Here is a 13,127-nt window from a genome sequence, read left to right on the forward strand (position 1 = left end):
TCTTGTGCTGTTGGAAAAGAGTGTTTGCTATGTTCAGCGTGTTCTTCTGGCAAAACTCTATTAGCTTTTGTCCTGCTTCATTTTGTGCACCAATGCCATGCCTGCCTGTTATCCCAGTGATTTCTTGACTTCCTACTTTAGCATTCCAATCCCCTATGATGAAGAGGACATCTTTTTTTGGTGTTAGTTCTAGAAGGTGTTGTAGGTCTTCATAGAACCGATCAACCTCAGCTTCTTCGGCATCAGTGGTTGGGGCATAGACTTGAATTACTGTGATGTTGAATGGTTTGCCTTGGATTCGTACTGAGATCATTCTATCGTTTTTAAGGTTGTACCCCAGTACTGCTTTTCCCACCCTTTTGTTGACTATGAGTGCTACTCCATTTCTTCTAAGGGATTCTTGCCCACAGTAGTAGATATGATGGTCACCTGAATTAAATTCGCCCATGCCTGTCCATTTTAGTTTGCTGATTCCCAAGATGTCGATGTTCAATCTTGACATCTCATGTTTGACCACCTCTAGCTTACCTTGATTCATTGATCTGACATTCCAGGTTCCTAAACAATATTGTTCTTTACAGCATCGGATTTTCTTTTCACCACCAGACACATCCACAGCTGAGTGTCCTTTCGGCTTTGGCCCAGCCGCTTCACTCTTTCTGGCGCTACTTGGAAATACCCTCTGCTCTTCCCCAGTAGTATATTGGACACCTTCCGACCTGAGGGGCTCATCTTCCGGCGTCATATCTTTTAGCCTTGTGATACGTTCCATGGGGTTTTCTTGGCAAGGATACTGGAGTGGGTTGCCATTTCCTTCTCCAGTGGACCACATTTTGTCAGAACTCTCCGCCATGACCTGTCCATCTTGGGTGGCCCTGCACGGCCTAGCTTATGGCTTCACTGAGTTATGCAAGCCCCTTCGCCACAACAAGGCAGTGATCCATTAAGCTAAATGCAGCCATAATAGAATCCAGCCTCATTGGGGTCCGTGGTGGATTTCTCAGACATCCCTAGTGATGACCACCTTATCCCAAATCTCATAGGAACATAGGAAGCTGTGTCAGTCCATTGCCCATTGTCCACTTTTCCCAACACTGACTGGCAGCGGTGGCTCCCCAGAGTTTCAGGCAGGGTTCTTTCACAGCCCTACCTGGAGATGCTGGGGATCAAACCTCGGACCTTCTGCAAGCCAAGCCAGGTGCTCTACCTCTGAGCTCCAGTCTCCCCCCCTGATAATCTCACTCAGCAGTTTTATGTAGATATTAGATATTAAAGAGCATGAGGGGCAAGCTGAAACCTTGTGGGACCCCATAGCATAAGTGCTGAGGAGTCAAGTAGTAGTCCCCCAGCACCACCATCTGGAATTGACCATCCAGTAGGAATGGACAGACTCACCCCTGTCTGGGTTGGCTGGGATCTCAATAAGCCACCGCCCCTGCTTGTGTGCCTCGGACCCGCTCCTCAAGACGCTGTGCTCGTCCAGACCCACACACTGAGCAGCTGTGTGCCTGATGAGCAGGTCCAGCAGCCACATTGCCTCTCTCTGAGTCACCATTTTACACAAGCATAGTGACTCATTATTTTCTGTAAATTTAATATTGTGGAAATGGTGGCCGGAGAGGGAAGCCCCTGTTGTCGTCCCCCTGCCCCGCTGCTGCCACGGTAGCCAAGATGGGAGGAGGAGAAGGGAGCACTGGAGCTTGCAAGGAGGGACAGTGCATGGAAGGAGCCCGTGAAGGCTGGGCAGGTGGCTGAGGCAGGAATCACACACCAACTGTGGGCTCTCTCTCCCCTTCTTGCAAGGCAAGAGTGTGCATAGGACACCTGCCTCCACTGCCTGTCCAGCCTTCACGGGCTCCATTCTGGCTACCATAGCAGCAGCAGTGGGGCAGAAGGAGGACAACAGGGGCTTCCTTCTCTGGCCGCCATTTCCACAATATTAAATTTATGGAAAATAACCAGTTGCCATATTTGCATAAAATGGCAACTTACAGAGAGGCTGCACAGTGCTGGGTGCTTGTAGACAGGCCCAGAAAGTCCCAGCGGTTCAGTGAGGGGGGGAGCAGCTTGGCAGGCTGAGTTTGGGTGGCTGAGCAGGGAGGTGTCTCTCAGACTCCACCCCTACTTGGGTGCTCGCGACATCCCTACCATGCAGGTAGGACACAGAATCAACATAAAATTATGCTTCCAATTCCCAGTCCAAACAGCCTAACCATTAGGGTGCCATGGCTGCTGGTATCAAAAGCTATGGAGAGGTCCAAGAGAGTCAACAGAGTCACACTTCCCCCCTCTCTCTCAGCATTTGTCATACAACAGGACAATCAAGAGAGTTTTGATGCCAAAACTACATCAAAGGTCAATAGAAATGGATACAGAGAGCTAATGGTGCAACCTAGAAGATGTCCCAGAATCTTCTGAACAACACAAGGGTTCTGCAGGTGCCATTTTGTCACCTTGGTAATCCAGTCAGTTTACAAAGCACTTATCAGCACCTCTTTAAATTTGTTTTTGGCTATCCAAAATCACTTACAAATTATCTCATTTTCTAGAGTGTTTTCCATATATGTACTGTCATGCTTTACAGCAGGCATCAGAGCAAGAAGTATTTCATAGCATTCCTATGGGGGGTAGGGGAGAAATATTATTTTTAAAAATATACGTTTAAATTTAGTGCCACAAAAATAAAATTAGTCAATTCACATGATCATACTGAACACTTCAGAGGAACCCTGAAGAAATATACAGCACCATAAAAATAAAAAATAAAATGTTCTATTAGCCATAATGAGGGTAATATCTTACAATTTACATCACATTGTCAAGGAATTTAATAAAATTGGACAGCTTCCCCAGCCTTGGATAGCACCACATTTATGTGTTCTTATTGATTTAATGTTTAAAACACCATTGTTGTAAAATCAGCTTGAGATCATGAACGCAGGAGCCAACATCATAACAAAAGTCTATATCTAAGAGACACGTTGATTTTAGAAACAGAGCTATTAAATTATATTTGGGGAAACAGCGTAGAAACTTTAAGAATGACTGTTCCCTTCTCTTGAAGAAATTACAGAACAAAGCCACAATCCAAAGCCCTGTGGTGCTCCAGTTCACAGATGGGACTCATCTCTGCAGAGAGACTGGTCCATTCTCCTGTATAAATGGGGAAATTAAGAGAACTCAGTGACTGGATTTGCACAACATGCTAACCCACACTCAGTGCTTGAATGTGAGTTGTTGTTGAACCATGCATTGTTTGTTGAGCCATGGGTTGAACCCACAACATTTTCTGCAGGGTGACTTGTTAACCATGCAGTGTGGTGTATTTTTCTCGAACAAGAGATCTTAAGAACCCATAGTTTGTTGCTGGGTTGTTCAGGATGGTTAACAATAGGGATGGTGCGGGCGCCCGATTCCATCTGGGAATCCAGCGGAACCCACCCACCCCGCCCACAGCCCTGAGCCCCACTTGCCAAGCCCTTCCCCTGCTCACCCCTGCCCCTGCTCGGTGAGTGGCCTGTACTCACCCCAGCAGCCTCGTCAAGCTCTGCAGTCGCCATTTTTTGAAAAATAAAATGTCAATCGCAAAAATGCTCATATTTGTATATGTGTGAGATGCGCATTTTGCAAATGTGCAGAGTTGCGTAAGTAAAAATGTGCATATTTGTGCATATGCAAATATGCACATTTTTGCGATTCCTATTTTATTTTTCAAAAAATGGCAACCACGGAGCTTGACGAGGCCACCAGGGGAGTGCAGGCCACTGGCCAAGTGGAGGAGGGGCTCGAGCATGGTCCAGGGACCAGCGAGCAGGGGCAAGGGCTGGGCGGGCACCTGGAGAACCCAGTCAGGGGTGGGTTCTCACATCGCTAGTTAACAAGCCACACTGCATTGTTAACAAGGCACTCTTCAGAAAATGTTCAGACAACACGCTAACCCATGGCTCAACAGCAACCCACACTCAACAACTGAGTATGGGTTAACATGTTGTATGACATGTACAACATGTTAATGTTGTATGTGCATCAGTATGTGCATCAGAATCCCTGCTTCCAGTTAGAATAGGGATGTACAAAACCTACATGTTTTCTGCAGAATTTGCAGCAGCTTAAGTAGTGATCACTCCTCCTTATCCAGTTGATACAAACAGCAGATCATTTGGAAAAGCTGTTAGTGGATACATCACTTCAGAATGTACATTGTGGCATGTTTGAATTGCCCCAGCATGTAAAAGAAGTCCTGGCAAATCAGAAACTAATATTTGGTTTTGATATACAGGGAATCTTTCTGTTACCAGATTATTCTATTTTATGTTATTATTTTATGTATTTATATACTGCCTTTCTGGGCAGAGAACCCCCTCAAGGTGGGTGTACAAAATTAAAAACAATTACAAAAATAAAATACCCGTAATATAAAAACAAAACATTCAATATGAACGATAAACAGCTGCAGCCATTAGCATTCTTCAGCTACAGAGGTTGGTCTATCAATAGCAGTTTCAGTTAAAAGTAGATTCAAATAACCAGGTCTTAAGGCCCCATTTAAAAACAGGTAGTAAGGGAGACAGACACACTTCCAGAGAGAGGGAGTTCCACATGGATGAGGCCACCACTTAAAAGGACCTGTCTTCTTTGCCTGTCAGCCAGATGGATCTTACTGGTGGGCATGTGAGCAGGGCTTCCAGGACCAATCATAACACCTGGGCAATAACATCTAGGTGCAGGTGATCCTTCAAATAGCCTAGTTCCAAGCCACTTAGGGCTTTAAAGGTAACAACCAGCACTTTGAACTGAACCTGGAAATGCAGCTGGTATAGAATTGGTATTACATTCTCCAATCACCTGCCCCCGCCAAAGCAACGAGCAACTGCATTCTGCACTGGCTGAAACTTCCAAACTGTCCTTAAAAACAGCTCTTTCTAAAGTGCATTATAGTAATCCAGTCTGGATCTAACCAAAGCATGAATAACTGTGGCAACTGTGGCAGCTGATGAATCAGTCAAAGCTGATTATAGCCTCCAACCCAGGACTACTGACACCACCTGTGCTTCCCTAGATAGTGCCAGCTCCAGGAGAACCCCCCGCTGTGCCGTGCTCCAAGACTGGTCCAAGGCTGGTCACACAACTCCATCTAGATTAACTGATGGGCTGTTCATGCATCATCTGAATCGTGTATGGCTGTCACCGACGTTTTAGTCCACTTACGGGATGGTTGTATTTCAATGGATAGTTGTTGTAGCAGTTTTAAAGTTTGTGTGTTTGAATTCTATTGTAAGTTGCCTTGAGTCTTTTCCTGAGAAAGGCATAGAAGAAACAGGAGCAGGAGGTTTTTCCTACCTGCAGTGCCTTCATCTTATGTCTGGACTAAGCTTCAGGTTGTTTGCCCTCATCCATTCCAAAACTTCCTCCAGACACTTGCTGAAGACTTCCACAGCCCCCCTGGGAACTGTAGATGGAAAAGACAGGTAGCGCTTAGCCTCTCCCACATCTCTTTTCTTTCTCTCACAGGAGGACCATAAAGCCATTCACTGCGAGAAGGTGACTTGGAGGAGTACATCTCTCCCATTTCTCCAGTCCTCTTCTCACTCAAGCATACCTGCCTTCCCGCCTACTTAGCCTGGTTCAAATGGCTGCAGAATCCCTGCTTCTGTGCTGTTTGGTAAAAATGTAATCCCCTCAGCCCTTTTCACTCCATTTCCCCAGCCACACCGCCGAGCTAAAGCAGCCTGCAGTCTACATAGCTCATCAGAGAGGAAAGGACACCTCCTTCCCTACAGTCTGCTGCTGTTACTCTAGGTCACAATGGTCTTCAACTGGTGGGTTGGGACCCACTACTAGGTTGCAGCCTGAGCTGAGGTGACAGCAACAGCACTGCCACCACACAGATATCTGGTGAGGAGGAGGAGGAGGAGGAGAAGGAAGGATCCCCAAATGTGATGTGTGCTCAGACTAAAGGTGAGGCTCAGGCTGAAAAAGTTGAAGAATACTACTGTAGGTAATGCTGAATGAGCTGAAATGTTCCTCTGTGCACATGCATGCACGTGAGCACACACACATCAGTTGAGGCATCAGTAGTTGTCCCAACTACAACTATTGGCCCAACCTGTTCTCTCTCCAGTCACATGAGGGTGGCTTTGGTGTTGGAGGTGTTTTATAAGTGCACACCTGCACAGTGCAATGTGGTGGTGGTGGTGGTGAAGATGCAAATGAACTGAAGGAACTGGAAGCTGTGGCAAGCTGTGCATGCTTCAATTCCACAATTAATCTTAGACATTCTCCTAGTTAAATTGGAGCTCAGAAGGCATGGAACTCAACAGAGAAAGCCCATGGAAAAATAAAGGTATGGGATAGGGGAAATCCCACCCCCCTCCGTATTAATTCTCACTGACATCAGCTTGGACTTCAAATTTCACCTGACTTTTCCTGTGATATACCAGCTCTATTAGCAGCTGCTGGAGGTTAATGTTTATTTTGCTCATCTAGGCAGTTCCTCTTTAATATAATTTTAACATATGATTTTGGATCCTTTATTAGACAACTCTGAGAGCAAAATTATAGCTAGCAGAAGCAATATGGAACAGTAAGTGCTTTTCAATTACAGTATCATTTAGATGCTTTAAATAGAAGAGAAATGATTGCCGCATCATCTCTTGAGACCAGCACTGTTTGTTTCAAAAGATTAGGAGGTGAGATTGAGAAACCAAGTAGAGCCTGGGAAAGAGAGGTAAGAGTGTGTAAAACATGATATGCGATGTCAGTAGGTTTGAATGACAGTTATCTTCCTGTGATTTATGATGGGGCAAGGCAAGAAATACAAAATATAGCTACAGCTATAGTTCATTTATACAGGAGACGGTAGTCCTATATTGCTTGAAAGGGGTCTCTGTATTCACAATATGTAGAAAATAATTGCCTCAGACATCCAACTGTGGAGACTATACCAGTATCTGATTCACACTGCTAACTCTTTCATATGGATATACAGCCATGGAAAGGGAGGTTCGTGGGAACCAGGCTGTGCACATGAGGACCTAGTCACGTCCACAGTTATAGCTGCAGTGGTTTTTAGCAGCCATTGTCACAGAGACGGCTGCCAGTTCCCCATGTGTACGGCCCATTGCTCACTAGCCTTACTCCATGCTGCTGAGAACCAATGCATGATCCCCCTGAAAAAAAATTAGCAGGGTCAATCTTATGCCTAGTGATGCATTTGAGTCTGGCAAGAATCGACATAAGATTTGCACATTTCACTGAGGTGAGTTATGCAGTACTTTTGTTTTAGACAGAGAAAGGCTCATTTTACACCTAGCTCTGATGTGTTCTCTACTGACTTACAGATCGCTAATCTTATGACAGGTTTTTGTTGTTTTTACTTTGGGTACCAACATAGCTGTATTCTCCCCAAGGGTGATGACTTCCCTGATCAACAGGAAGTAATTTTTCCTTACCAGGGGCAAATAATGAATTGCAGTGATGGGAAAATGGTGCTCTGTGCATGGCACTCTTTTCTTTATAATGCTACTGTACGTTACTGATGCTGTCACCTGGTTAATGAATTTTAGCTGATGAAGTATTCCAAATTGAAAGAATTAGATCATCGCTTTCATTTAAATATATCTGCTTATTGCCAAAATCTTAGAAGAAGTGCTTTTTGGAGGAGGAGGAGGAACAAGCATTTATATAGCACCTTTCAAGAGCTCATTGTGGCTCAGATTGCAATCCTGTTTACACTTGGGACTCACTTCTGTATAGACAAATACATTCTTGCAGTAATCATTACAACAACCTTGCAAGGCAGTGAGTAATATCGTCAGTCCAGGGCTAAGGCTAAGAGACAATGGCTTGCCTAAAGCCACTTAGCAAGTGCATGCCCAAGACAATCACCACTCCTATTCTTAGTATACTGCAGTTGAGGCTTTTCTACATGAGGTTTTTAACCCGCCACTTTACTGAGGCTTCTGCTTCTGGATTCTTCGTGGGATTAAGATCAGCTCCTTTACATGTGTGTTTTTCCGAGGGTCTTCTTTCTCTGCCTTTCTATATGTTCCATTACACAACCACTAAATGGTGTTGTGGTATAGTGGAATTGTGCAAATACACCAAGGTTTCATGCCGCCATTCACAGAAATACTAGACTTTCCTTGTTTAAAAAAAAAAAAATGCTACAATGGTTGTAAAGCACAGGAGAGGCCCTGGAGGAGGAGGATGTCATGTAAAGCACCCACAAACTACTGTGAGTGAAGAATCACAAGTATAAATGCCTCATGTAGAAAGGCTCTTAAAGGGTTATATAACTTTAAAAATTTATATCAAAATTACTGCTCATTATAAGAGGGGAAGGCCATCTTTACAATTTTCTTTTCCATTCCCTATTACGGTCACATACAAGAACTAAAATAGCCTTTAAAATTATACATGGAGTTCTTAACTCTCAGTGACACACTAATTAAAATTTGTCCTTGCCCAGAAGAATTAACCCTCATCAATACATCAATTAAAGCTTTAGTTGATTAATCTACCAATTAATCCAATTAAAGCTTGTAATCATATTATTACATCACATGTTGTGGACCTGGACCCTGGCACTGAAAAGCAGTTTCAGGGCTGAATTAGCAGTAATAATACTTAACATTTAAATAGGTCTCAGGTTTCAGAGTGCTTCGCATACTCATTATTTCATGAATCCCAATCCTTACAACAACCATTTAAGGTACACCATATTTCATTCCTATTTTGCAGGGAAAGGATTTTATAGTGGCTTGCCTACGTTCATCACAACACAGGTAAGAGGTGAGCCAGAGTCCTCCTGATTCATGTCTCCCTCTTAGTCACTACACTTCATTAAGCTCAGACTTAAATTAAGCTCTGGGTATTATGTGGAAAAACTCTTTCAATAAGCTTAGCACAACAGTTAAAGTGACCTTAGAGGAGGGGTGTCTTTTGCCATTCATGTCTGAGTGCACCAGACACCCAGCAGGGGGAAGCGTTTTCCCTCAAGTCCCTGGACTTTGACTTGTGAGTTGTGAAGAGAATTGGCATATAATAAGGGGGCCATGCACCCAACAGCATAAAACCCCGTCTACAATATGGAAGCAGTCTGACATGTCACTGACGCATCGGAACAAAATGACAAAAATAATATGACTGATCTTTTGGGGCTGGATCCATTGCAAGAGTCAAGATTTTGTGATGAATAATCCAGCCTTCCCTAACCTGGGGCCATCCTGATGTTTTCAATTTCAACTCCAATCAGCCCCCCAGCCAGCATGGCCAATAGACAGGAATGCTGGGAGTTGTAGTCCCAAACATCAAGAGAGCACCTGGTTGAAGAAGGCTGGTATAATCCAGTGACTGCATTAGCTGTCACATCCCTGTTTATGACATCTCTGATGGGCCTGGAGGTGAAGTTCATAGCAAAAGCTCTCAAGCCATGAAGAAAGGGGCCCACTGACTAATGTCAATGCTCTTCAGGTAAGGAGAGACCTTGTCCCACATCGCCTGGCCTCTTTTTCAGCTGGCTGAGCAATGAAACCCACTTGTCTGCCCAATGATAACAGCAGCTGATCACTTTTTGATGGGCCTGTTTTTCATCTTCCTTCAAGCAAGCCTTCTTGTCAGCTTTTCTCCAACAACCACCACAACTTGGCAGATGGGACAGAAAAGGAGGGGAGAAGTAAAGCCCATAACTGGTGAAGTTATACTCCTGTCCTAATGTTTTAACAGAGGGACAGGAGGAGCTCACCAAGGGCTAGGGAAGTGACTATATGGTGTTATGGTGTAGCAGGGATGAGCCAGCTGACCAGAGCAGCTGCTGGAGCCGGGATCTGCTCTTAGCCCAACCATACGGGTGATACAGGACCCCACTACAGGTGGACAGATGCAAGCATGAGCATGGCCCCCAAGTGACAGTCATGATATAGATAGCCTGGCCAGTTCCTCAGGCATAAGTAGAGGAGAGAGAGACACCCCCACGCCCATTCTAGCTGATCTTGCGATAACTGTGAATAATAATTTCTGTGACAGATTTCCTCTTGATATCAGTGTCCATTTCTTTCTTGCCACCTGCAAAATAGTCATCCCTGATCCTTCCGGCTCCTCATACTGAAATTTTATTCCTTTGTGGTTGGCAAGAAAGAGGCAGGGACTGCTCGGAGTATAACTAGGCCACACCACAACCCTTATTTAACGCTACAATAAATTGAAGAGATATGGGAGAGGAGGCCCACTCTGTCTCCCCTGTCCAAGGATCCGACCTGGCTGTCCATGTTTCTATTGTCCTTCAGGCATATATACTTGAGCCTCTTGCCTGTGGTCAAATCCCTATGTTTGTCCTGTGGCTGGGCTAAGGGTAGGTCCCCTATCCAGCAGTCGGGCAAAATCTGCCAGTTAGAACCTATCTCACCCTCCATGCCATGGGTTACAGCCCCCCCGCCGGGAAAACATATTGAGCATGTTGGGACAGGTGCATAACTTGATCATGTAAGGGCTCCCACACACCATTTCACTCCTATGCCTGCCAGGGGAAGGAGCCAGCTTCACTTGACTCCCTTCTCTCCAGAACTCTCAATTATGAGTTCTGGAAGGCATGTGGCTAAGTATTTGAAGTAGATATTTGATACTTCCATGGCAAGCTGGTGTACACCACAGCCTCAGGACAAATGAGCTAACATACAAGATCCTTCTCCCCCATGGCAGAACTTTCTGAAGTATGGGTGAGGCATCAGGAATCACCCTCCTCTAACAGGATGACCATGTAGGCACTGTACCCACCAGTGAATGCACATCTCTCTGCCCAGAAGAAGACACTGTGTCTACAAGTCCATAACCCCAGAGGCATGGAAGCGGAGACAAGAGAAACTAATGGTTTCATAATGGGTCTTCCTTGCCCCCAACACCCTCACCTGGAGCATAACCTCCTGCCCCATCTGAAGCTTTACACATGCAAAAGAAGAATTCCCATGTGTGCATGAAATACTTCCCTTCAATAGGGTGTTCAACAGCCCATTCACCAGATAGCTCCAGAACCCTGGATCTTGGCCTCAACCTGAGCATCTTTCAGAGGCATTAGAACTTCTTTGCCTTTGGGCTGCCTTTTGATGACTGTCTTTAAGCATATATAGGCTGGAGTTTGAATATTTGTTAGGTTTCTATTTATTTCATATTAGATCAACAGTTTTATATGTTTTCGCATATTGTCGTCTGAGTTTTCAGAATGTGAACTGAAACTCATTTATCCTTTGAAATGCATAGTTCTCTGAAACTTGCAATGGAGTTCTCCAATCAAGAAATGTATACAAAAGTGTGTATGCTGGGGGAAAGTACACACAAAAATGTGTATATTAATGAAAACAACAGTCAAAATGCATTATATTTGGGAAACTGATTGCAAAAATATGTATGTTAGGCAAGCATGAGCAAAAAAAATGTATTAAGAGAAATGCACACAAAAAATGTGTACGCATTTTCACGTGAACTTTTTTTAAAACAAATCTCAGTGCTGCAGATGAACTGAACTTAAGATTGGAAAAATAAGAAACTGACAGAAACTGAAATTCTTCCATCCCTAGTAGAGCATTCATCTTCTCACTAAAGATAGAAGAAAATACTCTGCATGTAACAGAGGTATGTATCACACTATGGAACCCCTAGACCACAGCCACTGTTGATGTTTGATGCTGCTACAAGCTAGGGGAAGCTTTATAGCAACAATAGAACGCCAACTGGGGTGACACTTTGAAGGGAGTTGAGTTCTTCAGTCCAGCATTTCACAGGTAACATGAAAAACATGGATATGTTTTCTGCCATTAGCACTGATTCCCTCCATAATATGTATGAATGCATGCAGTGTATGCTTTAAGAATCCAGATGTAGAATGGTGGATTTTTTTTTCATTTTATTACATTTTCAGGATAAGGATTGCCATTTTAGGAAGGGCAGTGGGGACAAGCCCTCTGTGTTTTAGAGCACAAGTGACTGTATGTCAAGGGTACCTATATTTCTGAGAAAAGCATACGTTCTATACACTAAAGAACCAAATCCCTTTGCTTTTAAAGGCTGCTCTCTCTCTCTCTCTCTCTCTCTCTCTCTCTCTCCACACACACACACAGAACTCTGAAATGGACATGTGATTAAGAATGGCCAGGCTACCCATAGCATAAGAACAAGGAAAAGCAAAACCTGCTTTCATGAACAACTTTCTTAAAAAGTCAAATACTGACAGATGCCAAGGCTCGGCAGTACACATGAATTCAGTGTAAATCTGATTGTCAGAAATTGTTGTGTGAAGAGTACCTCAATAATTGCTCTCCACAAAAGCAAATTATTTGTTTTCCAGCATCTGAAATATCATCTCCATCCATTAGCATGCCACCTAAATGTTATCCCTGCTCCACAACCCTCTTGTCTCATCATAGCTTTCCCTGATAAATAAAGTACATTTTCAATGTCAACTCAAATATCAGATTTTTTAAAAAGATTGCCACTGAGAAAAAAAGGAAAACAAATTTATTAACAGGCTTCTTTTTATCACTCCAGTATCACATGCAATAAAGCATGCCCCTATCTTTTTTCTTTGGCTCCACGTGAACTCATTTCTGCATTATTAGTGACAGAATTTAAAATGCATCTTTTAAAAAATGGCATGAAGTAGCAATGCTGACCTCACAGACCTATTGTGAAGGTAAAATGGGAAAGTCCCCTGTACTTTACTCTGAGTTCCTTAGAGAAAGGTGGAACGTGAAAGAACAGAACTATGTTCCATTTTTCTTGTATATGGCTTTTTGGATGATATGGGTTTAATTTCCTTCCTGTGTGTGTGCTAAACCAAAAGGTCAGAGGTTAAAGCCTCAGTGCTGGTAAGTCTACAAAAAGTAGAGGAGGTAAAAGGAATGGAATGGAGGTTGAACAAATGGCCAGAGAGATAAGAAGCCTGCAGAAGATTTTTGTTTGCATTTGTGTGCTGAAGTTTTGCAAGGAGTAGTTTCAGCTTTGCAGAGAGTTGAGCAGAAGGAATTCAGGGTAAAGGTGAGTTACAAAAGCACAGGCTCACTTTAACATATAAAAATTTGTGGCCAAAAGGAGAGTTTAGAGAAGAGAGAGGAAGGTTGGAATGAAAGAACAACCAG

This window comes from Heloderma suspectum, chromosome 5, assembly GCF_057233095.1.
Source record: "Heloderma suspectum isolate Gila_16-S chromosome 5, 16-S_ref, whole genome shotgun sequence".
NCBI classification, from domain to species: Eukaryota; Metazoa; Chordata; class Lepidosauria; order Squamata; family Helodermatidae; genus Heloderma; species Heloderma suspectum.